This window comes from Narcine bancroftii, chromosome 1 (assembly GCF_036971445.1).
Source record: "Narcine bancroftii isolate sNarBan1 chromosome 1, sNarBan1.hap1, whole genome shotgun sequence".
NCBI classification, from domain to species: domain Eukaryota; kingdom Metazoa; phylum Chordata; class Chondrichthyes; order Torpediniformes; family Narcinidae; genus Narcine; species Narcine bancroftii.
In genome coordinates, this window is record NC_091469.1 from 307,869,618 (window position 1) to 307,896,627 (window position 27,010).

The following is a 27,010-nucleotide window of genomic DNA, read 5'->3' on the forward strand; positions in this document are numbered from 1 at the left end:
CCCGCCTCTGATTCCCCACCTCTGTTTCCCCATATCTGATTCCCCGCCTCTGATTCCCCAACTCTGATTCCCCGCCTCTGATTCCCCGCCTCTGATTCCCCATCTCTGATTCAACGCCTTTGAGTCGCCATCTCTGATTCCCCATATCTGATTTCCCACCTCTGTTTCCCCGCCTCTGATTCCCCACCTCTGTTTCCCCATATCTGATTCCCCGCCTCTGATTCCCGGCCTCTTATTCCCCGCTTCTGATTCTGATTCTCTGCCTCTGATTCCCCATCTCTGATTCCGCACATCTGATTCCCTTCCTCTGATTCCCCACCTCTGATTTCCCATATCTGATTCCCTGCCTGTGATTCCCCATCTCTGATACCGCACATCTGATTCCGTGCCTCTTATTCCCCACCTCTGATGCCCGGCCTCTGATTTCCAGCCTCTGATTCCCGGCCTCTCATTCCCGGCCTCTCATTCCCGGCCTCTGATTCCCGGCCTCTGATTCCCCGCCTCTGATTCCCCGCCTCTGATTCCCTGCCTCTGATTCCCCTTCTCTGATTCTGCACATCTGATTCCCTGCCTCTGATTCCCCGCCTCTGATTCCCCGCCTCTGATTCCAAGCCTCTGACTCCCAACCTCTGATTCCCCACCTCTGATTCCCCATATCTGATTCCCCGCCTCTGTTTCCCCGCCTCTGATTCCCCGCCTCTGTTTCCCCATATCTGATTCCACGCCTCTGATTCCCCAACTCTGATTCCCCTCCTCTGATTCCCCAGCTCTGATTCCCCGCCTCTGATTCCCCGTGTTTGTTTCCCTGCCTCTGATTCCCCGCCTCTGATTCCCCATCTCTGATTCACAACCTTTGATTCGCCACCTCTGATTCCCCATATCTGATTCCCCACCTCTGTTTCCCCGCCTCTGATTCCCCGCCTCTGATTCCCCATATCTCATTCCCCGCCTCTGATTCCCCATTTCTGATTCCCGGACTCAGATTCCCCACCTCTGATTCCCGGCCTCTTATTCCCGGCATCTGATTCCCGGCCTCTGATTCCCGGCCTCTGATTCTCCGCTTCTGATTCTGATTCCATGCCTCTGATACCCCATCTCTGATTCCGCACATCTGATTCCCTGCCTCTGATTCCCCACCTCTGATTCCCCATATCTGATTCCCCGCCTCTGTTTCCCCGCCTCTGATGCCCCGCCTGTTTCCCCATATCTGATTCCCCTCCTCTGATAACCCAACTCAGATTCCCCGCCTTTGATTCCCCAGCTCTGATACCCCGCCTCTGCTTCCCTGACACTTATTCCCCACCTCTGATTCCCCATATCTGATTCCCCGCCTCTGTTTCCCCGCCTCTGATTCCCCTCCTCTGTTTCCCCATATCTAATTCCCTGCCACTGATTCCCCAAATCTGATTCCCCGCCTCTGATTCCCCAGCTCTGATTCCCCGCCTCTGATTCCCCGCATCTGATTCCCAGTCTCTGATTCCACACTTCTGATTCCCTGCCTCTGATTCCCAACCTCTGATTCGCCATATCTGATTCCCCGCCTCTGTTTCCCTGCCTCTGATTCCCCGCCTCTGATTCCCAATATCTCATTCCCCGCCTCTGATTCCCCATCTCTGATTCCCGGACTCTGATTCCCCACCTCTGATTCCCGGCCTCTTATTCCCCGCTTCTGATTCTGATTCTCTGCCTCTGACTCCCCATCTCTGATTCGGCACATCTGATACCCTGCCTCTGATTCCCCACCTCTGATTCCCCATATCTGATTCCCCGCCTCTGATTCCTGGCCTCTGATTCCCTGCCTCTGATTCCCCGCCTCTGATTCCCCGCCTCTGATTCATTGCCTCTGATTCGTAACATCTGATTCCCCACCTCTGATTCCCCATATCTGATTCCCCGCCTCTGTTTCCCCATATCTGATACCCCGCCTCTGATTCCCCGCCTCTGTTTCCCCATATCTGATTCCCCGCCTCTGATTCCCCAACTCTGATTCCCCGCCTCTGATTCCCCAGCTATGATTCCCCATCTCTCATTCCCCGTGTTTGATTCCCAACCTCTGATTCCCCACCTCTGATTCCCCATATCTGATTCCCCACCTCTGTTTCCCCGCCTCTGATTCCCCACCTCTGTTTCCCCATATCTGATTCCCCGCCTCTGATTCCCCAACTCTGATTCCCCACCTCTGATTCCCCGCCTCTGATTCCCCATCTCTGATTCAACGCCTTTGAGTCGCCATCTCTGATTCCCCATATCTGATTCTCCGCCTCTGTTTCCCAGCCTCTGATTCCCAATATCTCATTCCCCGCCTCTGATTCCCCATCTCTGATTCCCGGACTCTGATTCCCCACCTCTGATTCCCGGCCTCTTATTCCCCGCTTCTGATTCTGATTCTCTGCCTCTGATTCCCCATCTCTGATTCCGCACATCTGATTCCCTTCCTCTGATTCCCCACCTCTGATTTCCCATATCTGATTCCCTGCCTGTGATTCCCCATCTCTGATACCGCACATCTGATTCCGTGCCTCTTATTCCCCACCTCTGATTCCCGGCCTCTGATTTCCGGCCTCTGATTCCCGGCCTCTCATTCCCGGCCTCTCATTCCCGGACTCTGATTCCCGGCCTCTGATTCCCCACCTCTGATTCCCTGCCTCTGATTCCCCTTCTCTGATTCTGCACATCTGATTCCCTGCCTCTGATTCCCCGCCTCTGATTCCCCGCCTCTGATTCCAAGCCTCTGACTCCCAACCTCTGATTCCCCACCTCTGATTCCCCATATCTGATTCCCCGCCTCTGTTTCCCCGCCTCTGATTCCCCGCCTCTGTTTCCCAATATCTGATTCCACGCCTCTGATTCCCCAACTCTGATTCCACGCCTCTGATTCCCCAGCTCTGATTCCCCGCCTCTGATTCCCCGTGTTTGTTTCCCTGCCTCTGATTCCCCGCCTCTGATTCCCCATTTCTGATTCACAACCTTTGATTCGCCACCTCTGATTCCCCATATCTGATTCACCGCCTCTGTTTCCCCGCCTCTGATTCCCCGCCTCTGATTCCCCATATCTCATTCCCCGCCTCTGATTCCCCATTTCTGATTCCCGGACTCAGATTCCCCACCTCTGATTCCCGGCCTCTTATTCCCGGCATCTGATTCCCGGCCTCTGATTCCCGGCCTCTGATTCTCCGCTTCTGATTCTGATTCCATGCCTCTGATACCCCATCTCTGATTCCGCACATCTGATTCCCTGCCTCTGATTCCCCACCTCTGATTCCCCATATCTGATTCCCCGCCTCTGTTTCCCCGCCTCTGATGCCCCGCCTGTTTCCCCATATCTGATTCCCCTCCTCTGATAACCCAACTCAGATTCCCCGCCTTTGATTCCCCAGCTCGGATACCCCGCCTCTGCTTCCCTGCCACTTATTCCCCACCTCTGATTCCCCATATCTGATTCCCCGCCTCTGTTTCCCCGCCTCTGATTCCCCTCCTCTGTTTCCCCATATCTAATTCCCTGCCTCTGATTCCCCAAATCTGATTCCCCGCCTCTGATTCCCCAGCTCTGATTCCCCGCCTCTGATTCCCCGCATCTGATTCCCAGTCTCTGATTCCACACTTCTGATTCCCTGCCTCTGATTCCCAACCTCTGATTCCCCATATCTGATTCCCCGCCTCTGTTTCCCTGCCTCTGATTCCCCGCCTCTGATTCCCAATATCTCATTCCCTGCCTCTGATTCCCCATCTCTGATTCCCGGACTCTGATTCCCCACCTCTGATTCCCGGCCTCTTATTCCCCGCTTCTGATTCTGATTCTCTGCCTCTGACTCCCCATCTCTGATTCGGCACATCTGATACCCTGCCTCTGATTCCCCACCTCTGATTCCCCATATCTGATTCCCCGCCTCTGATTCCTGGCCTCTGATTCCCTGCCTCTGATTCCCCGCCTCTGATTCCCGGCCTCTCATTCCCGGCCTCTCATTCCCGGCCTCTGATTCCCGGCCTCTGATTCCCCACCTCTGATTCCCTGCCTCTGATTCCCCTTCTCTGACTCTGCACATCTGATTCCCTGCCTCTGATTCCCCGCCTCTGATTCCCCGCCTCTGATTCCAAGCCTCTGACTCCCAACCTCTGATTCCCCACCTCTGATTCCCCATATCTGATTCCCCGCCTCTGTTTCCCCGCCTCTGATTCCCCGCCTCTGTTTCCCCATATCTGATTCCACGCCTCTGATTCCCCAACTCTGATTCCCCGCCTCTGATTCCCCAGCTCTGATTCCCCGCCTCTGATTCCCCATATCTCATTCCCCGCCTCTGATTCCCCATTTCTGATTCCCGGACTCAGATTCCCCACCTCTGATTCCCGGCCTCTTATTCCCGGCATCTGATTCCCGGCCTCTGATTCCCGGCCTCTGATTCTCCGCTTCTGATTCTGATTCCATGCCTCTGATACCCCATCTCAGATTCCGCACATCTGATTCCCTGCCTCGGATTCCCCACCTCTGATTCCCCATATCTAATTCCACGCCTCTGTTTCCCCGCCTCTGATGCCCCGCCTGTTTCCCCATATCTGATTCCCCTCCTCTGATAACCCAACTCAGACTCCCCGCCTTTGATTCCCCAGCTCTGATACCCCGCCTCTGCTTCCCTGCCACTTATTCCCCACCTCTGATTCCCCATATCTGATTCCCCGCCTCTGTTTCCCCGCCTCTGATTCCCCTCCTCTGTTTCCCCATATCTAATTCCCTGCCTCTGATTCCCCAAATCTGATTCCCCGCCTCTGATTCCCCAGCTCTGATTCCCCGCCTCTGATTCCCCGCATCTGATTCCCAGTCTCTGATTCCACACTTCTGATTCCCTGCCTCTGATTCCCAACCTCTGATTCCCCATATCTGATTCCCCGCCTCTGTTTCCCTGCCTCTGATTCCCCGCCTCTGATTCCCAATATCTCATTCCCCGCCTCTGATTCCCCATCTCTGATTCCCGGACTCTGATTCCCCACCTCTGATTCCCGGCCTCTTATTCCCCGCTTCTGATTCTGATTCCATGCCTCTGATACCCCATCTCTGATTCCGCACATCTGATTCCCTGCCTCTGATTCCCCACCTCTGATTCCCCATATCTAATTCCCCGCCTCTGATTCCTGGCCTCTGATTCCCTGCCTCTGATTCCCCGCCTCTGATTCCCTGCCTCTGATTCCCCATCTCTGATTCCGCACATCTGATTCCCTGCCTCTGATTCCCAACCTCTGATTCCCCTCCTCTGATTCCCCATATCTGATTCCCCGCCTCTGTTTCCCTGCATCTGATTCCTCGTCTCTGTTTCCCCATATCTGATTCCCCGCCTCTGATTCCCCAGCTCTGATTCCCCACCTCTGATTCCCCGTGTCTGATTCCCAGCCTCTCATTCCCCATGTCTGAATTCCTGCCTCTGATTCCCCGCCTCTGATTCACCATCTCTGATTCAGCGCCTCTGATTCCCCACCTCTGATTCCCCATATCTGATTCCCCACCTATGTTTCCCCGCCTCTGATTCACCGCCTCTAATTCCCCATCTCTGATTCCCGGACTCTGATTCCCCACCTCTGATTCCCCATCTCTGATTCCGCACATCCGATTCCCTTCCTCTGATTCTGCGCCTCTGATTCCCCGCCTCTGATTCCCTGCCTGTGATTCCCCATCTCTGATACCGCACATCTGATTCCGTGCCTCTTATTCCCCACCTCTGATTCCCGGCCTCTGATTTCCGGCCTCTGATTCCCGGCCTCTCATTCCCGGCCTCTCATTCCCGGCCTCTGATTCCCGGCCTCTGATTCCCCGCCTCTGATTCCCCGCCTCTGATTCCCTGCCTCTGATTCCCCTTCTCTGATTCTGCACATCTTATTCCCTGCCTCTGATTCCCCGCCTCTGATTCCCCGCCTCTGATTCCCTGCCTCTGTCTCCCAACCTCTGATTCCCAACCTCTGATTCCCCATATCTGATTCCCCGCCACTGTTTCCCCACCTCTGATTCCCCGCATCTGTTTCCCCATATCTGATTCCACGCCTCTGATTCCCCAACTCTGATTCCCCGCCTCCGATTCCCCAGCTCTGATTCCCCGCCTCTGATTCCCCGTGTTTGTTTCCCTGCCTCTGATTCCCCGCCTCTGATTCCCCATCTCTGATTCACAACCTTTGATTCGCCACCTCTGATTCCCCATATCTGATTCCCCGCCTCTGTTTCCCCGCCTTTGATTCCCCACCTCTGATTCCCCATATCTTATTCCCCGCCTCTGATTCCCCACCTCTGATTCCCGGCCTCTTATTCCCGGCATCTGATTCCCGGCCTCTGATTCCCGGCCTCTGATTCCCCGCTTCTATTTCTGATTCCATGCCTCTGATACCCCATCTCTGATTCCGCACATCTGATTCCCTGCCTCTGATTCCCCACCTCTGATTCCCCATATCTGATTCCCCGCCTCTGTTTCCCCGCCTCTGATGCCCCGCCTGTTTCCCCATATATGATTCCCCGCCTCTGATACCCAACTCAGATTCCCCGCCTCTGATTCCCCAGCTCTGATACCCTGCCTCTGCTTCCCTGCCACTTATTCCCCACCTCTGATTCCCCATATCTGATTCCCCGCCCCTGTTTCCCCGCCTCTGATTACCCTCCTCTGTTTCCCCATATCTAATTCCCTGCCTCTGATTCCCCAACTCTGATTCCCCGCCTCTGATTCCCCAGCTCTGATTCCCCGCCTCTGATTCCCCGCATCTGATTCCCAGCCTCTGATTCTCCACTTCTGATTCCCTGCCTCTGATTCCCAACCTCTAATTCCCCATATCTGATTCCCCGCCTCTGTTTCCCTGCCTCTGATTCCCCGCCTCTGATTCCCAATATCTCATTCCCCGCCTCTGATTCCCCATCTCTGATTCCCGGACTCTGATTCCCCAAATCTGATTCCCGGCCTCTTATTCCCCGCTTCTGATTCTGATTCTCTGCCTCTGACTCCCCATCTCTGATTCCGCACATCTGATACCCTGCCTCTGATTCCCCACCTCTGATTCCCCATATCTGATTCCCCTCCTCTGATTCCCGGCCTCTGATTCCCTGCCTCTGATTCCCCGCCTCTGATTCCCTGCCTCTGATTCCCCATCTCTGATTCCGCACATCTGATTCCCTGCCTCTGATTCCCCGCCTCTGATTCCCCGCCTCTGATTCCCTGCCTCTGATTCGCAACATCTGATTCCCCACCTCAGATTCCCCATATCTGATTCCCCACCTCTGTTTCCCCGCCTCTGATTCCCCGCCTCTGTTTCCCCATATCTGATTCCCCGCCTCTGATTCCAAAACTCTGATTCCCCACCTCTGATTCCCCGTGTTTGATTCCCTGCCTCTGATTCCCCGCCTCTGATTCCCCATCTCTGATTCAGCGCCTTTGATTCGCCACCTCTGATTCCCCATATCTGATTCACCGCATCTGTTTCCCCGCCTCTGATTCCCCGCCTCTGATTCCCCATATCTCATTCCCCGCCTCTGATTCCCCATCTCTGATTCCCGGACTCTGATTCCCCATCTCTGATTCCGCACATCTGATTCCCTGCCTCTGATTCCCCGCCTCTGATTCCCCGCCTCTGATTATCTGCCTCTGATTCCCAACCACTGATTCCCCACCTCTGATTCCCCATATCTGATTCCCTGCCTCTGATTCCCAACCACTGATTCCCCACCTCTGATTCCCCATATCTGATTCCCCGCCTCTGTTTTCCGCCTCTGATTCCCCACCTCTGTTTCCCCATATCTGATACCCCGCCTCTGATTCCCCGCCTCTCTTTCCCCATATCTGATTCCCCGCCTCTGATTCCTCAACACTGATTCCCCGCCTCTGATTCCCCAGCTATGATTCCCCGTCTCTCATTCCCCGTGTTTGATTCCCAACCTCTGATTCCCCACCTCTGATTCCCCATATCTGATTCCCCACCTCTGTTTCCCCGCCTCTGATTCCCCACCTCTGTTTCCCCATATCTGATTCCCCGCCTCTGATTCCCCAACTCTGATTCCCCGCCTCTGATTCCACGCCTCTGATTCCCCATCTCTGATTCAACGCCTTTGAGTCGCCATCTCTGATTCCCCATATCTGATTCTCCGCCTCTGTTTCCCTGCCTCTGATTCCCCGCCTCTGATTCCCAATATCTCATTCCCCGCCTCTGATTCCCCATCTCTGATTCCCGTACTCTGATTCCCCACCTCTAATTCCCGGCCTCTTATTCCCCGCTTCTGATTCTGATTCTCTGCCTCTGATTCCCCATCTCTGATTCCGCACATCTGATTCCCTTTCTCTGATTCCCCAGCTCTGATTTCCCATATCTGATTCCCCGCCTCTGATTCCCGGCCTCTGATTCCCTGCCTCTGATTCCCCGCCTCTGATTCCCTGCCTCTGGTTCCCCATCTCTGATTCCGCACATCTGATTCCCTGCCACTCATTCCCCGCCTCTGATTCCCCGCCTCTGATTCCCTGCCTCTGATTCGCAACCTCTGATTCCCCACCTCTGATTCCCCATATCTGATTCCCCGCCTCTGTTTCCCCGCCTCTGATTCCCCGCCTCTGTTTCCCCAATATCTGAGTCCCCGCCTCTGATTCCCCAACTCTGATTCCCCGCCTCTGATTCCCCGTGTTTGATTCCCTGCCTCTGATTCCCAGCCTCTGATTCCCCATCTCTGATTCAGCGCCTTTGATTCGCCACCTCTGATTCCCCATATCTGATTCCCAGCATCTGTTTCCCCGCCTCTGATTCCCCGCCTCTGATTCCCCATATCTCATTCCCCGCCTCTGATTCCCCATCTCTGATTCCCGGACTCTGATTCCCCATCTCTGATTCTGCACATCTGATTCCCTGCCTCTGATTCCCCGCCTCTGATTCCCCGCCTCTGATTCCCCATATCTCATTCCCCGCCTCTGATTCCCCATCTCTGATTCCCGGACTCTGATTCCCCATCTCTGATTCCGCACATCTGATTCCCAACCACTGATTCCCCACCTCTGATTCCCCATATCTGATTCCCTGCCTCTGATTCCCAACCACTGATTCCCCACCTCTGATTCCCCATATCTGATTCCCCGCCTCTGTTTCCCCGCCTCTGATTCCCCGCCTCTGTTTCCCCATATCTGATTCCCCACCTCTGATTCCCCATATCTGAATCCCCGCCTCTGTTTCCCCGCCTCTGATTTCCCGCCTCTGTTTCCCCATATCTGATTCACCGCCTCTGATTCCCCAACTCTGATTCCCCGCCTCTGATTCCCCAGCTATGATTCCCCATCTCTCATTCCCCGTGTTTGATTCCCTGCCTCTGATTCCCCGCCTCTGATTCCCCATCTCTGATTCACGGCCTTTGATTCGCCACCTCTGATTCCCCATATCTGATTCCCCGCCTCTGTTTCCCCGCCTCTGATTCCCCGCCTCTAATTCCCCATATCTCATTCCCCATCTCTGATTCCGCACATCTGATTCCCTGCCTAAGATTCCCCACCTCTGATTCCCCATATCTGATTCCCCACCTCTGTTTCCCCGCCTCTAATTCCCCGCCTCTGTTTCCCCATATCTAATTCCCCGCCTCTGATTCCCCAACTCTGATTCCCTTCCTCTGATTCCTCGCCTCTGAATCCCCGCCTCTTATTCCCCACATCTGATTCCCTGCATCTGAATCCCAACCTCTGAGTCCCTGCCTCTGATTCCCAACCTCTGATTCCCCTCCTCTGATTCCCCATATCTGATTCCCCGCCTCTGTTTCCCTGCCTCTGATTCCCCGCCTCTGTTTCCCCATATCTGATTCCCCGCCTCTGATTCCCCAACTCTGATTCCCCACCTCTGATTCCCCAGCTCTGATTCCCCACCTCTGATTCACCGTGTCTGATTCCCAGCCTCTCATTCCCCATGTCTGATTTCCTGACTCTGATTCCCCGCCTCTGATTCACCATCTCTGATTCAGCGCCTCTGATTCCCCACCTCTGATTCCCCATATCTGATTCCCCACCTATGTTTCCCCGCCTCCGATTCCCCGCCTTTAATTCCCCATCTCTGATTCCCGGACTCTGATTCCCCACCTCTGATTCCCCATCTCTGATTCCGCACATCCGATTCCCTGCCTCTGATTCCGCGCCTCTGATTCCCCGCCTCTGATTCCCTGCCTGTGATTCCCCATCTCTGATACCGCACATCTGATTCCGTGCCTCTTATTCCCCACCTCTGATTCCCGGCCTCTGATTTCCGGCCTCTGATTCCCCGCCTCTGATTCCCCGCCTCTGATTCCCTGCCTCTGATTCCCCTTCTCTGATTCTGCACATCTGATTCCCTGCCTCTGATTCCCCGCCTCTGATTCCCCGCCTCTGATTCCCTGCCTCTGACTCCCAACCTCTGATTCCCCACCTCTGATTCCCCATATCTGATTCCCCGCCTCTGTTTCCCCGCCTCTGATTCCCCGCCTCTGTTTCCCCATATCTGATTCCACGCCTCTGATTCCCCAACTCTGATTCCCCGCCTCTGATTCCCCAGCTCTGATTCCCCGCCTCTGATTCCCCGTGTTTGTTTCCCTGCCTCTGATTCCCCGCCTCTGATTCCCCATCTCTGATTCACAACCTTTGATTCGCCACCTCTGATTCCCCATATCTGATTCCCCGCCTCTGTTTCCCCGCCTCTGATTCCCCGCCTCTGATTCCCCATATCTCATTCCCCGCCTCTGATTCCCCATTTCTGATTCCCGGACTCAGATTCCCCACCTCTGATTCCCGGCCTCTTATTCCCGGCATCTGATTCCCGGCCTCTGATTCCCGGCCTCTGATTCTCCGCTTCTGATTCTGATTCCATGCCTCTGATACCCCATCTCTGATTCCGCACATCTGATTCCCTGCCTCTGATTCCCCACCTCTGATTCCCCATATCTGATTCCCCGCCTCTGTTTCCCCGCCTCTGATGCCCCGCCTGTTTCCCCATATCTGATTCCCCTCCTCTGATAACCCAACTCAGATTCCCCGCCTTTGATTCCCCAGCTCTGATACCCCGCCTCTGCTTCCCTGCCACTTATTCCCCACCTCTGATTCCCCATATCTGATTCCCCGCCTCTGTTTCCCCGCCTCTGATTCCCCTCCTCTGTTTCCCCATATCTAATTCCCTGCCTCTGATTCCCCAAATCTGATTCCCCGCCTCTGATTCCCCAGCTCTGATTCCCCGCCTCTGATTCCCCGCATCTGATTCCCAGTCTCTGATTCCCCACTTCTGATTCCCTGCCTCTGATTCCCAACCTCTGATTCCCCATATCTGAATCCCCGCCTCTCTTTCCCTGCCTCTGATTCCCCGCCTCTGATTCCCAATATCTCATTCCCCGCCTCTGATTCCCCATCTCTGATTCCCGGACTCTGATTCCCCACCTCTGATTCCCGGCCTCTTATTCCCCGCTTCTGATTCTGATTCTCTGCCTCTGACTCCCCATCTCTGATTCCGCACATCTGATACCCTGCCTCTGATTCCCCACCTCTGATTCCCCATATCTGATTCCCCGCCTCTGATTCCTGGCCTCTGATTCCCTGCCTCTGATTCCCCGCCTCTGATTCCCTGCCTCTGATTCCCCATCTCTGATTCCGCACATCTGATTCCCTGCCTCTGATTCCCCGCCTCTGATTCCCCGCCTCTGATTCATTGCCTCTGATTCGTAACATCTGATTCCCCACCTCTGATTCCCCATATCTGATTCCCCGCCTCTGTTTCCCCGCATCTGATTCCCCGCCTCTGATTCCCCAACTCTGATTCCCCGCCTCTGATTCCCCATCTCTGATTCAGCGCCTTTGATTCGCCACCTCTGATTCCCCATATCTGATTTACCGCATCTGTTTCCCCGCCTCTGATTCCCCGCCTCTGATTCCCCATATCTCATTCCCCGCCTCTGATTCCCCATCTCTGATTCCCGGACTCTGATTCCCCATCTCTGATTCCGCACATCTGATTCCCTGCCTCTGATTCCCCGCCTCTGATTCCCCGCCTCTGATTACCTGCCTCTGATTCCCAACCACTGATTCCCCACCTCTGATTCCCCATATCTGATTCACTGCCTCTGATTCCCAACCACTGATTCCCCGCCTCTGTTTTCCGCCTCTGATTCCCCGCCTCTGTTTCCCCATATCTGATTCCCCACCTCTGATTCCCCATATCTGATTCCCCGCCTCTGATTCCCGGCCTCTGATTCCCTGCCTCTGATTCCCCGCCTCTGATTCCCTGCCTCTGATTCCCCTTCTCTGATTCTGCACATCTGATTCCCTGCCTCTGATTCCCCGCCTCTGATTCCCCGCCTCTGATTCCCTGCCTCTGACTCCCAACCTCTGATTCCCCACCTCTGATTCCCCATATCTGATTCCCCGCCACTGTTTCCCCGCCTCTGATTCCCCGCCTCTGTTTCCCCATATCTGATTCCACGCCTCTGATTCCCCAACTCTGATTCCCCGCCTCTGATTCCCCAGCTCTGATTCCCCGCCTCTGATTCCCCATGTTTGTTTCCCTGCCTCTGATTCCCCGCCTCTGATTCCCCATCTCTGATTCACAACCTTTGATTCGCCACCTCTGATTCCCCATATCTGATTCCCCGCCTCTGTTTCCCCGCCTCTGATTCCCCACCTCTGATTCCCCATATCTTATTCCCCGCCTCTGATTCCCCACCTCTGATTCCCGGCCTCTTATTCCCGGCATCTGATTCCCGGCCTCTGATTCCCGGCCTCTGATTCCCCGCTTCTATTTCTGATTCCATGCCTCTGATACCCCATCTCTGATTCCGCACATCTGATTCCCTGCCTCTGATTCCCCACCTCTGATTCCCCATATCTGATTCCCCGCCTCTGTTTCCCCGCCTCTGATGCCCCGCCTGTTTCCCCATATATGATTCCCCGCCTCTGATACCCAACTCAGATTCCCCGCCTCTGATTCCCCAGCTCTGATACCCCGCCTCTGCTTCCCTGCCACTTATTCCCCACCTCTGATTCCCCATATCTGATTCCCCGCCCCTGTTTCCCCGCCTGTGATTCCCCTCCTCTGTTTCCCCATATCTAATTCCCTGCCTCTGATTCCCCAACGCTGATTCCCCGCCTCTGATTCCCCAGCTCTGATTCCCCGCCTCTGATTCCCCGCATCTGATTCCCAGCCTCTGATTCTCCACTTCTGATTCCCTGCCTCTGATTCCCAACCTCTAATTCCCCATATCTGATTCCCCGCCTCTGTTTCCCTGCCTCTGATTCCCCACCTCTGATTCCCAATATCTCATTCCCCGCCTCTGATTCCCCATCTCTGATTCCCGGACTCTGATTCCCCAAATCTGATTCCCAGCCTCTTATTCCCCGCTTCTGATTCTGATTCTCTGCCTCTGACTCCCCATCTCTGATTCTGCACATCTGATACCCTGCCTCTGATTCCCCAACTCTGATTCCCCATATCTGATTCCCCTCCTCTGATTCCCGGCCTCTGATTCCCTGCCTCTGATTCCCCGCCTCTGATTCCCTGCCTCTGATTCCCCATCTCTGATTCCGCACATCTGATTCCCTGCCTCTGATTCCCCGCCTCTGATTCCCCGCCTCTGATTCCCTGCCTCTGATTCGCAACATCTGATTCCCCACGTCAGATTCCCCATATCTGATTCCCCACCTCTGTTTCCCCGCCTCTGATTCCCCGCCTCTGTTTCCCCATATCTGATTCCCCGCCTCTGATTCCCCAACTCTGATTCCCCACCTCTGATTCCCCGTGTTTGATTCCCTGCCTCTGATTCCCCGCCTCTGATTCCCCATCTCTGATTCAGCGCCTTTGATTCGCCACCTCTGATTCCCCATATCTGATTCACCGCATCTGTTTCCCCGCCTCTGATTCCCCGCCTCTGATTCCCCATATCTCATTCCCCGCCTCTGATTCCCCATCTCTGATTGCCGGACTCTGATTCCCCATCTCTGATTCCGCACATCTGATTCCCTGCCTCTGATTCCCCGCCTCTGATTCCCCGCCTCTGATTACCTGCCTCTGATTCCCAACCACTGATTCCCCACCTCTGATTCCCCATATCTGATTCCCTGCCTCTGATTCCCAACCACTGATTCCCCACCTCTGATTCCCCATATCTGATGCCCCGCCTCTGTTTTCCGCCTCTGATTCCCCGCCTCTGTTTCCCCATATCTGATACCCCGCCTCTGATTCCCCGCCTCTGTTTCCCCATATCTGATTCCCCGCCTCTGATTCCCCAACTCTGATTCCCCGCCTCTGAGTCCCCAGCTATGATTCCCCATCTCTCATTCCCTGTGTTTGATTCCCAACCTCTGATTCCCCACCTCTGATTCCCCATATCTGATTCCCCACCTCTGTTTCCCCGCCTCTGATTCCCCACCTCTGTTTCCCCATATCTGATTCCCCGCCTCTGATTCCCCAACTCTGATTCCCCACCTCTGATTCCCCGCCTCTGATTCCCCATCTCTGATTCAACGCCTTTGAGTCGCCATCTCTGATTCCCCATATCTGATTCTCCGCCTCTGTTTCCCAGCCTCTGATTCCCAATATCTCATTCCCCGCCTCTGATTCCCCATCTCTGATTCCCGGACTCTGATTCCCCACCTCTGATTCCCGGCCTCTTATTCCCCGCTTCTGATTCTGATTCTCTGCCTCTGATTCCCCATCTCTGATTCCGCACATCTGATTCCCTTCCTCTGATTCCCCACCTCTGATTTCCCATATCTGATTCCCTGCCTGTGATTCCCCATCTCTGATACCGCACATCTGATTCCGTGCCTCTTATTCCCCACCTCTGATTCCCGGCCTCTGATTTCCGGCCTCTGATTCCCGGCCTCTCATTCCCGGCCTCTCATTCCCGGACTCTGATTCCCGGCCTCTGATTCCCCACCTCTGATTCCCTGCCTCTGATTCCCCTTCTCTGATTCTGCACATCTGATTCCCTGCCTCTGATTCCCCGCCTCTGATTCCCCGCCTCTGATTCCAAGCCTCTGACTCCCAACCTCTGATTCCCCACCTCTGATTCCCCATTACTGATTCCCCGCCTCTGTTTCCCTGCCTCTGATTCCCCGCCTCTGTTTCCCAATATCTGATTCCACGCCTCTGATTCCCCAACTCTGATTCCACGCCTCTTATTCCCCAGCTCTGATTCCCCGCCTCTGATTCCCCGTGTTTGTTTCCCTGCCTCTGATTCCCCGCCTCTGATTCCCCATCTCTGATTCACAACCTTTGATTCGCCACCTCTGATTCCCCATATCTGATTCCCCGCCTCTGTTTCCCCGCCTCTGATTCCCCGCCTCTGATTCCCCATATCTCATTCCCCGCCTCTGATTCCCCATTTCTGATTCCCGGACTCAGATTCCCCACCTCTGATTCCCGGCCTCTTATTCCCGGCATCTGATTCCCGGCCTCTGATTCCCGGCCTCTGATTCTCCGCTTCTGATTCTGATTCCATGCCTCTGATACCCCATCTCTGATTCCGCACATCTGATTCCCTGCCTCTGATTCCCCACCTCTGATTCCCCATATCTGATTCCCCACCTCTGTTTCCCCGCCTCTGATGCCACGCCTGTTTCCCCATATCTGATTCCCCTCCTCTGATAACCCAACTCAGATTCCCCGCCTTTGATTCCCCAGCTCGGATACCCCGCCTCTGCTTCCCTGCCACTTATTCCCCACCTCTGATTCCCCATATCTGATTCCCCGCCTCTGTTTCCCCGCCTCTGATTCCCCTCCTCTGTTTCCCCATATCTAATTCCCTGCCTCTGATTCCCCAAATCTGATTCCCCGCCTCTGATTCCCCAGCTCTGATTCCCCGCCTCTGATTCCCCGCATCTGATTCCCAGTCTCTGATTCCACACTTCTGATTCCCTGCCTCTGATTCCCAACCTCTGATTCCCCATATCTGATTCCCCGCCTCTGTTTCCCTGCCTCTGATTCCCCGCCTCTGATTCCCAATATCTCATTCCCCGCCTCTGATTCCCCATCTCTGATTCCCGGACTCTGATTCCCCACCTCTGATTCCCGGCCTCTTATTCCCCGCTTCTGATTCTGATTCTCTGCCTCTGACTCCCCATCTCTGATTCGGCACATCTGATACCCTGCCTCTGATTCCCCACCTCTGATTCCCCATATCTGATTCCCCGCCTCTGATTCCTGGCCTCTGATTCCCTGCCTCTGATTCCCCGCCTCTGATTCCCGGCCTCTCATTCCCGGCCTCTCATTCCCGGCCTCTGATTCCCGGCCTCTGATTCCCCACCTCTGATTCCCTGCCTCTGATTCCCCTTCTCTGATTCTGCACATCTGATTCCCTGCCTCTGATTCCCCGCCTCTGATTCCCCGCCTCTGATTCCAAGCCTCTGACTCCCAACCTCTGATTCCCCACCTCTGATTCCCCATATCTGATTCCCCGCCTCTGTTTCCCCGCCTCTGATTCCCCGCCTCTGTTTCCCCATATCTGATTCCACGCCTCTGATTCCCCAACTCTGATTCCCCGCCTCTGATTCCCCAGCTCTGATTCCCCGCCTCTGATTCCCCGTGTTTGGTTCCCTGCCTCTGATTCCCCGCCTCTGATTCCCCATCTCTGATTCACAACCTTTGATTCGCCACCTCTGATTCCCCATATCTGATTCCCCGCCTCTGTTTCCCCGCCTCTGATTCCCCGCCTCTGATTCCCCATATCTCATTCCCCGCCTCTGATTCCCCATTTCTGATTCCCGGACTCAGATTCCCCACCTCTGATTCCCGGCCTCTTATTCCCGGCATCTGATTCCCGGCCTCTGATTCCCGGCCTCTGATTCTCCGCTTCTGATTCTGATTCCATGCCTCTGATACCCCATCTCTGATTCCGCACATCTGATTCCCTGCCTCTGATTCCCCACCTCTGATTCCCCATATCTGATTCCCCGCCTCTGTTTCCCCACCTCTGATGCCCCGCCTGTTTCCCCATATCTGATTCCCCTCCTCTGATAACCCAACTCAGATTCCACGCCTTTGATTCCCCAGCTCTGATACCCCGCCTCTTCTTCCCTGCCACTTATTCCCCACCTCTGATTCCCCATATCTGATTCCCCGCCTCTGTTTCCCCGCCTCTGATTCCCCTCCTCTGTTTCCCCATATCTAATTCCCTGCCTCTGATTCCCCAAATCTGATTCCCCGCCTCTGATTCCCCAGCTCTGATTCCCCGCCTCTGATTCCCCGCATCTGATTCCCAGTCTCTGATTCCACACTTCTGATTCCCTGCCTCTGATTCCCAACCTCTGATTCCCCATATCTGATTCCCCGCCTCTGTTTCCCTGCCTCTGATTCCCCGCCTCTGATTCCCAATATCTCATTCCCCGCCTCTGATTCCCCATCTCTGATTCCCGGACTCTGATTCCCCACCTCTGATTCCCGGCCTCTTATTCCCCGCTTCTGATTCTGATTCTCTGCCTCTGACTCCCCATCTCTGATTCGGCACATCTGATACCCTGCCTCTGATTCCCCATCTCTGATTCCCCATATCTGATTCCCCGCCTCTGATTCCTGGCCTCTGATTCCCTGCCTCTGATTCCCCGCCTCTGATTCTCTGCCTCTGATTCCCCATCTCTGATTCCGCACATCTGATTCCCGGCCTCTGATATCCGGCCTCTGATTCCCCGCTTCTATTTCTGATTCCATGCCTCTGATACCCCATCTCTGATTCCGCACATCTGATTCCCTGCCTCTGATTCCCCACCTCTGATTCCCCATATCTGATTCCCCGCCTCTGTTTCCCCGCCTCTGATGCCCCGCCTGTTTCCCCATATATGATTCCCCGCCTCTGATACCCAACTCAGATTCCCCGCCTCTGATTCCCCAGCTCTGATACCCCGCCTCTGCTTCCCTGCCACTTATTCCCCACCTCTGATTCCCCATATCTGATTCCCCGCCCCTGTTTCCCCGCCTCTGATTCCCCTCCTCTGTTTCCCCATATCTAATTCCCTGCCTCTGATTCCCCAACTCTGATTCCCCGCCTCTGATTCCCCAGCTCTGATTCCCCGCCTCTGATTCCCCGCATCTGATTCCCAGCCTCTGATTCTCCACTTCTGATTCCCTGCCTCTGATTCCCAACCTGTAAATCCCCATATCTGATTCCCCGCCTCTGTTTCCCTGCCTCTGATTCCCCGCCTCTGATTCCCAATATCTCATTCCCCGCCTCTGATTCCCCATCTCTGATTCCCGGACTCTGATTCCCCAAATCTGATTCCCGGCCTCTTATTCCCCGCTTCTGATTCTGATTCTCTGCCTCTGACTCCCCATCTCTGATTCCGCACATCTGATACCCTGCCTCTGATTCCCCACCTCTGATTCCCCATATCTGATTCCCCTCCTCTGATTCCCGGCCTCTGATTCCCTGCCTCTGATTCCCCGCCTCTGATTCCCTGCCTCTGATTCCCCATCTCTGATTCCGCACATCTGATTCCCTGCCTCTGATTCCCCACCTCTGATTCCCCGCCTCTGATTCCCTGCCTCTGATTCACAACATCTGATTCCCCACCTCAGATTCCCCATATCTGATTCCCCACCTCTGTTTCCCCGCCTCTGATTCCCCGCCTCTGTTTCCCCATATCTGATTCCCCGCCTCTGATTCCCCAACTCTGATTCCCCACCTCTGATTCCCCGTGTTTGATTCCCTGCCTCTGATTCCCCGCCTCTGATTCCCCATCTCTGATTCAGCGCCTTTGATTCACCACCTCTGATTCCCCATATCTGATTCACCGCATCTGTTTCCCCGCCTCTGATTCCCCGCCTCTGATTCCCCATATCTCATTCCCCGCCTCTGATTCCCCATCTCTGATTCCCGGACTCTGATTCCCCATCTCTGATTCCGCACATCTGATTCCCTGCCTCTGATTCCCCGCCTCTGATTCCCCGCCTCTGATTACCTGCCTCTGATTCCCAACCACTGATTCCCCACCTCTGATTCCCCATATCTGATTCCCTGCCTCTGATTCCCAACCACTGATTCCCCACCTCTGATTCCCCATATCTGATGCCCCGCCTCTATTTTCCGCCTCTGATTCCCCGCCTCTGTTTCCCCATATCTGATACCCCGCCTCTGATTCCCCGCCTCTGTTTCCCCATATCTGATTCCCCGCCTCTGATTCCCCAACTCTGATTCCCCGCCTCTGATTCCCCAGCTATGATTCCCCGTCTCTCATTCCCCGTGTTTGATTCCCAACCTCTGATTCCCCACCTCTGATTCCCCATATCTGATTCCCCATATCTGATTCCCCGCCTCTGATTCCCCACCTCTGTTTCCCCATATCTGATTCCCCGCCTCTGATTCCCCAACTATGATTCCCCGCCTCTGATTCCCCGCCTCTGATTCCCCATCTCTGATTCAACGCCTTTGAGTCGCCATCTCTGATTCCCCATATCTGATTTCCCACCTCTGTTTCCCCGCCTCTGATTCCCCACCTCTGTTTCCCCATATCTGATTCACCGCCTCTGATTCCCGGCGTCTTATTCCCCGCTTCTGATTCTGATTCTCTGCCTCTGATTCCCCATCTCTGATTCCGCACATCTGATTCCCTTCCTCTGATTCCCCACCTCTGATTTCCCATATCTGATTCCCTGCCTGTGATTCCCCATCTCTGATACCGCACATCTGATTCCGTGCCTCTTATTCCCCACCTCTGATTCCCGGCCTCTGATTTCCGGCCTCTGATTCCCGGCCTCTCATTCCCGGCCTCTCATTCCCGGCCTCTGATTCCCGGCCTCTGATTCCCCGCCTCTGATTCCCCGCCTCTGATTCCCTGCCTCTGATTCCCCTTCTCTGATTCTGCACATCTGATTCCCTGCCTCTGATTCCCCGCCTCTGATTCCCCGCCTCTGATTCCAAGCCTCTGACTCCCAACCTCTGGTTCCCCACCTCTGATTCCCCATATCTGATTCCCCGCCTCTGTTTCCCCGCCTCTGATTCCCCGCCTCTGTTTCCCCATATCTGATTCCACGCCTCTGATTCCCCAACTCTGATTCCCCGCCTCTGATTCCCCAGCTCTGATTCCCCGCCTCTGATTCCCCGTGTTTGTTTCCCTGCCTCTGATTCCCCTCCTCTGATTCCCGGCCTCTGATTCCCTGCCTCTGATTCCCCGCCTCTGATTCCCTGCCTCTGATTCCCCATCTCTGATTCCGCACATCTGATTCCCTGCCTCTGATTCCCCGCCTCTGATTCCCCGCCTCTGATTCCCTGCCTCTGATTCACAACATCTGATTCCCCACCTCAGATTCCCCATATCTGATTCCCCACCTCTGCTTCCCCGCCTCTGATTCCCCGCCTCTGTTTCCCCATATCTGATTCCCCGCCTCTGATTCCCCAACTCTGATTCCCCACCTCTGATTCCCCGTGTTTGATTCCCTGCCTCTGATTCCCCGCCTCTGATTCCCCATCTCTGATTCGGCGCCTTTGATTCGCCACCTCTGATTCCCCATATCTGATTCACCGCATCTGTTTCCCCGCCTCTGATTCCCTGCCTCTGATTCCCCATATCTCATTCCCCGCCTCTGATTCCCCATCTCTGATTCCCGGACTCTGATTCCCCATCTCTGATTCCGCACATCTGATTCCCTGCCTCTGATTCCCCGCCTCTGATTCCCCGCCTCTGATTACCTGCCTCTGATTCCCAACCACTGATTCCCCACCTCTGATTCTCCATATCTGATTCCCTGCCTCTGATTCCCAACCACTGATTCCCCACCTCTGATTCCCCATATCTGATGCCCCGCCTCTATTTTCCGCCTCTGATTCCCCGCCTCTGTTTCCCCATATCTGATACCCCGCCTCTGATTCCCCGCCTCTGTTTCCCCATATCTGATTCCCCGCCTCTGATTCCCCAACTCTGATTCCCCGCCTCTGATTCCCCAGCTATGATTCCCCGTCTCTCATTCCCCGTGTTTGATTCCCAACCTCTGATTCCCCACCTCTGATTCCCCATATCTGATTCCCCACCTCTGTTTCCCCGCCTCTGATTCCCCACCTCTGTTTCCCCATATCTGATTCCCCGCCTCTGATTCCCCAACTCTGATTCCCCGCCTCTGATTCCCCGCCTCTGATTCCCCATCTCTGATTCAACGCCTTTGAGTCGCCATCTCTGATTCCCCATATCTGATTTCCCACCTCTGTTTCCCCGCCTCTGATTCCCCACCTCTGTTTCCCCATATCTGATTCCCCGCCTCTGATTCCCGGCCTCTTATTCCCCGCTTCTGATTCTGATTCTCTGCCTCTGATTCCCCATCTCTGATTCCGCACATCTGATTCCCTTCCTCTGATTCCCCACCTCTGATTTCCCATATCTGATTCCCTGCCTGTGATTCCCCATCTCTGATACCGCACATCTGATTCCGTGCCTCTTATTCTCCACCTCTGATTCCCGGCCTCTGATTTCCAGCCTCTGATTCCCGGCCTCTCATTCCCGGCCTCTCATTCCCGGCCTCTGATTCCCGGCCTCTGATTCCCCGCCTCTGATTCCCCGCCTCTGATTCCCTGCCTCTGATTCCCCTTCTCTGATTCTGCACATCTGATTCCCTGCCTCTGATTCCCCGCCTCTGATTCCCCGCCTCTGATTCCAAGCCTCTGACTCCCAACCTCTGATTCCCCACCTCTGATTCCCCATATCTGATTCCCCGCCTCTGTTTCCCCGCCTCTGATTCCCCGCCTCTGTTTCCCCATATCTGATTCCACGCCTCTGATTCCCCAACTCTGATTCCCCGCCTCTGATTCCCCAGCTCTGATTCCCCGCCTCTGATTCCCCGTGTTTGTTTCCCTGCCTCTGATTCCCCGCCTCTGATTCCCCATCTCTGATTCACAACCTTTGATTCGCCACCTCTGATTCCCCATATCTGATTCCCCGCCTCTGTTTCCCCGCCTCTGATTCCCCGCCTCTGATTCCCCATATCTCATTCCCCGCCTCTGATTCCCCATTTCTGATTCCCGGACTCAGATTCCCCACCTCTGATTCCCGGCCTCTTATTCCCGGCATCTGATTCCCGGCCTCTGATTCCCGGCCTCTGATTCTCCGCTTCTGATTCTGATTCCATGCCTCTGATACCCCATCTCTGATTCCGCACATCTGATTCCCTGCCTCTGATTCCACACCTCTGATTCCCCATATCTGATTCCGCGCCTCTGTTTCCCCGCCTCTGATGCCCCGCCTGTTTCCCCATATCTGATTCCCCTCCTCTGATAACCCAACTCAGATTCCCCGCCTTTGATTCCCCAGCTCTGATACCCCGCCTCTGCTTCCCTGCCACTTATTCCCCACCTCTGATTCCCCATATCTGATTCCCCGCCTCTGTTTCCCCGCCTCTGATTCCCCTCCTCTGTTTCCCCATATCTAATTCCCTGCCTCTGATTCCCCAAATCTGATTCCCCGCCTCTGATTCCCCAGCTCTGATTCCCCGCCTCTGATTCCCCGCATCTGATTCCCAGTCTCTGATTCCACACTTCTGATTCCCTGCCTCTGATTCCCAACCTCTGATTCCCCATATCTGATTCCCCGCCTCTGTTTCCCTGCCTCTGATTCCCCGCCTCTGATTCCCAATATCTCATTCCCCGCCTCTGATTCCCCATCTCTGATTCCCGGACTCTGATTCCCCACCTCTGATTCCCGGCCTCTTATTCCCCGCTTCTGATTCTGATTCTCTGCCTCTGACTCCCCATCTCTGATTCGGCACATCTGATACCCTGCCTCTGATTCCCCACCTCTGATTCCCCATATCTGATTCCCCGCCTCTGATTCCTGGCCTCTGATTCCCTGCCTCTGATTCCCCGCCTCTGATTCCCTGCCTCTGATTCCCCATCTCTGATTCCGCACATCTGATTCCCTGCCTCTGATTCCCCGCCTCTGATTCCCCGCCTCTGATTCATTGCCTCTGATTCGTAACATCTGATTCCCCACCTCTGATTCCCCATATCTGATTCCCCGCCTCTGTTTCCCCATATCTGATACCCCGCCTCTGATTCCCCGCCTCTGTTTCCCCATATCTGATTCCCCGCCTCTGATTCCCCAACTCTGATTCCCCGCCTCTGATTCCCCAGCTATGATTCCCCATCTCTCATTCCCCGTGTTTGATCCCCAACCTCTGATTCCCCACCTCTGATTCCCCATATCTGATTCCCCACCTCTGTTTCCCCGCCTCTGATTCCCCACCTCTGTTTCCCCATATCTGATTCCCCGCCTCTGATTCCCCAACTCTGATTCCCCACCTCTGATTCCCCGCCTCTGATTCCCCATCTCTGATTCAACGCCTTTGAGTCGCCATCTCTGATTCCCCATATCTGATTCTCCGCCTCTGTTTCCCAGCCTCTGATTCCCAATATCTCATTCCCCGCCTCTGATTCCCCATCTCTGATTCCCGGACTCTGATTCCCCACCTCTGATTCCCGGCCTCTTATTCCCCGCTTCTGATTCTGATTCTCTGCCTCTGATTCCCCATCTCTGATTCCGCACATCTGATTCCCTTCCTCTGATTCCCCACCTCTGATTTCCCATATCTGATTCCCTGCCTGTGATTCCCCATCTCTGATACCGCACATCTGATTCCGTGCCTCTTATTCCCCACCTCTGATTCCCGGCCTCTGATTTCCGGCCTCTGATTCCCGGCCTCTCATTCCCGGCCTCTCATTCCCGGACTCTGATTCCCGGCCTCTGATTCCCCACCTCTGATTCCCTGCCTCTGATTCCCCTTCTCTGATTCTGCACATCTGATTCCCTGCCTCTGATTCCCCGCCTCTGATTCCCCGCCTCTGATTCCAAGCCTCTGACTCCCAACCTCTGATTCCCCACCTCTGATTCCCCATATCTGATTCCCCGCCTCTGTTTCCCCGCCTCTGATTCCCCGCCTCTGTTTCCCAATATCTGATTCCACGCCTCTGATTCCCCAACTCTGATTCCACGCCTCTGATTCCCCAGCTCTGATTCCCCGCCTCTGATTCCCCGTGTTTGTTTCCCTGCCTCTGATTCCCCGCCTCTGATTCCCCATCTCTGATTCACAACCTTTGATTCGCCACCTCTGATTCCCCATATCTGATTCCCCGCCTCTGTTTCCCCGCCTCTGATTCCCCGCCTCTGATTCCCCATATCTCATTCCCCGCCTCTGATTCCCCATTTCTGATTCCCGGACTCAGATTCCCCACCTCTGATTCCCGGCCTCTTATTCCCGGCATCTGATTCCCGGCCTCTGATTCCCGGCCTCTGATTCTCCGCTTCTGATTCTGATTCCATGCCTCTGATACCCCATCTCTGATTCCGCACATCTGATTCCCTGCCTCTGATTCCCCACCTCTGATTCCCCATATCTGATTCCCCGCCTCTGTTTCCCCGCCTCTGATGCCCCGCCTGTTTCCCCATATCTGATTCCCCTCCTCTGATAACCCAACTCAGATTCCCCGCCTTTGATTCCCCAGCTCGGATACCCCGCCTCTGCTTCCCTGCCACTTATTCCCCACCTCTGATTCCCCATATCTGATTCCCCGCCTCTGTTTCCCCGCCTCTGATTCCACTCCTCTGTTTCCCCATATCTAATTCCCTGCCTCTGATTCCCCAAATCTGATTCCCCGCCTCTGATTCCCCGCATCTGATTCCCAGTCTCTGATTCCACACTTCTGATTCCCTGCCTCTGATTCCCAACCTCTGATTCCCCATATCTGATTCCCCGCCTCTGTTTCCCTGCCTCTGATTCCCCGCCTCTGACTCCCAATATCTCATTCCCCGCCTCTGATTCCCCATCTCTGATTCCCGGACTCTGATTCCCCACCTCTGATTCCCGGCCTCTTATTCCCCGCTTCTGATTCTGATTCTCTGCCTCTGACTCCCCATCTCTGATTCGGCACATCTGATACCCTGCCTCTGATTCCCCACCTCTGATTCCCCATATCTGATTCCCCGCCTCTGATTCCTGGCCTCTGATTCCCTGCCTCTGATTCCCCGCCTCTGATTCCCGGCCTCTCATTCCCGGCCTCTCATTCCCGGCCTCTGATTCCCGGCCTCTGATTCCCCACCTCTGATTCCCTGCCTCTGATTCCCCTTCTCTGATTCTGCACATCTGATTCCCTGCCTCTGATTCCCCGCCTCTGATTCCCCGCCTCTGATTCCAAGCCTCTGACTCCCAACCTCTGATTCCCCACCTCTGATTCCCCATATCTGATTCCCCGCCTCTGTTTCCCCGCCTCTGATTCCCCGCCTCTGTTTCCCCATATCTGATTCCACGCCTCTGATTCCCCAACTCTGATTCCCCGCCTCTGATTCCCCAGCTCTGATTCCCCGCCTCTGATTCCCCATATCTCATTCCCCGCCTCTGATTCCCCATTTCTGATTCCCGGACTCAGATTCCCCACCTCTGATTCCCGGCCTCTTATTCCCGGCATCTGATTCCCGGCCTCTGATTCCCGGCCTCTGATTCTCCGCTTCTGATTCTGATTCCATGCCTCTGATACCCCATCTCTGATTCCGCACATCTGATTCCCTGCCTCTGATTCCCCACCTCTGATTCCCCATATCTGATTCCCCGCCTCTGTTTCCCCGCCTCTGATGCCCCGCCTGTTTCCCCATATCTGATTCCCCTCCTCTGATAACCCAACTCAGATTCCCCGCCTTTGATTCCCCAGCTCTGATACCCCGCCTCTGCTTCCCTGCCACTTATTCCCCACCTCTGATTCCCCATATCTGATTCCCCGCCTCTGTTTCCCCGCCTCTGATTCCCCTCCTCTGTTTCCCCATATCTAATTCCCTGCCTCTGATTCCCCAAATCTGATTCCCCGCCTCTGATTCCCCAGCTCTGATTCCCCGCCTCTGATTCCCCGCATCTGATTCCCAGTCTCTGATTCCACACTTCTGATTCCCTGCCTCTGATTCCCAACCTCTGATTCCCCATATCTGATTCCCCGCCTCTGTTTCCCTGCCTCTGATTCCCCGCCTCTGATTCCCAATATCTCATTCCCCGCCTCTGATTCCCCATCTCTGATTCCCGGACTCTGATTCCCCACCTCTGATTCCCGGCCTCTTATTCCCCGCTTCTGATTCTGATTCTCTGCCTCTGACTCCCCATCTCTGATTCCGCACATCTGATACCCTGCCTCTGATTCCCCACCTCTGATTCCCCATATCTAATTCCCCGCCTCTGATTCCTGGCCTCTGATTCCCTGCCTCTGATTCCCCGCCTCTGATTCCCTGCCTCTGATTCCCCATCTCTGATTCCGCACATCTGATTCCCTGCCTCTGATTCCCCGCCTCTGATTCCCCGCCTCTGATTCATTGCCTCTGATTCGTAACATCTGATTCCCCACCTCTGATTCCCCATATCTGATTCCCCGCCTCTGTTTCCCCATATCTGATACCCCGCCTCTGATTCCCCGCCTCTGTTTCCCCATATCTGATTCCCCGCCTCTGATTCCCCAACTCTGATTCCCCACCTCTGATTCCCCAGCTATGATTCCCCATCTCTCATTCCCCGTGTTTGATTCCCAACCACTGATTCCCCACCTCTGATTCCCCATATCTGATTCCCCACCTCTGTTTCCCCGCCTCTGATTCCCCACCTCTGTTTCCCCATATCTGATTCCCCGCCTCTGATTCCCCAACTCTGATTCCCCACCTCTGATTCCCCGCCTCTGATTCCCCATCTCTGATTCAACGCCTTTGAGTCGGTATCTCTGATTCCCCATATCTGATTCTCCGCCTCTGTTTCCCAGCCTCTGATTCCCAATATCTCATTCCCCGTCTCTGATTCCCCATCTCTGATTCACGGACTCTGATTCCCCACCTCTGATTCCCGGCCTCTTATTCCCCGCTTCTGATTCTGATTCTTTGCCTCTGATTCCCCATCTCTGATTCCGCACATCTGATTCCCTTCCTCTGATTCCCCACCTCTGATTTCCCATATCTGATTCCCTGCCTGTGATTCCCCATCTCTGATACCGCACATCTGATTCCGTGCCTCTTATTCCCCACCTCTGATTCCCGGCCTCTGATTTCCGGCCTCTGATTCCCGGCCTCTCATTCCCGGCCTCTCA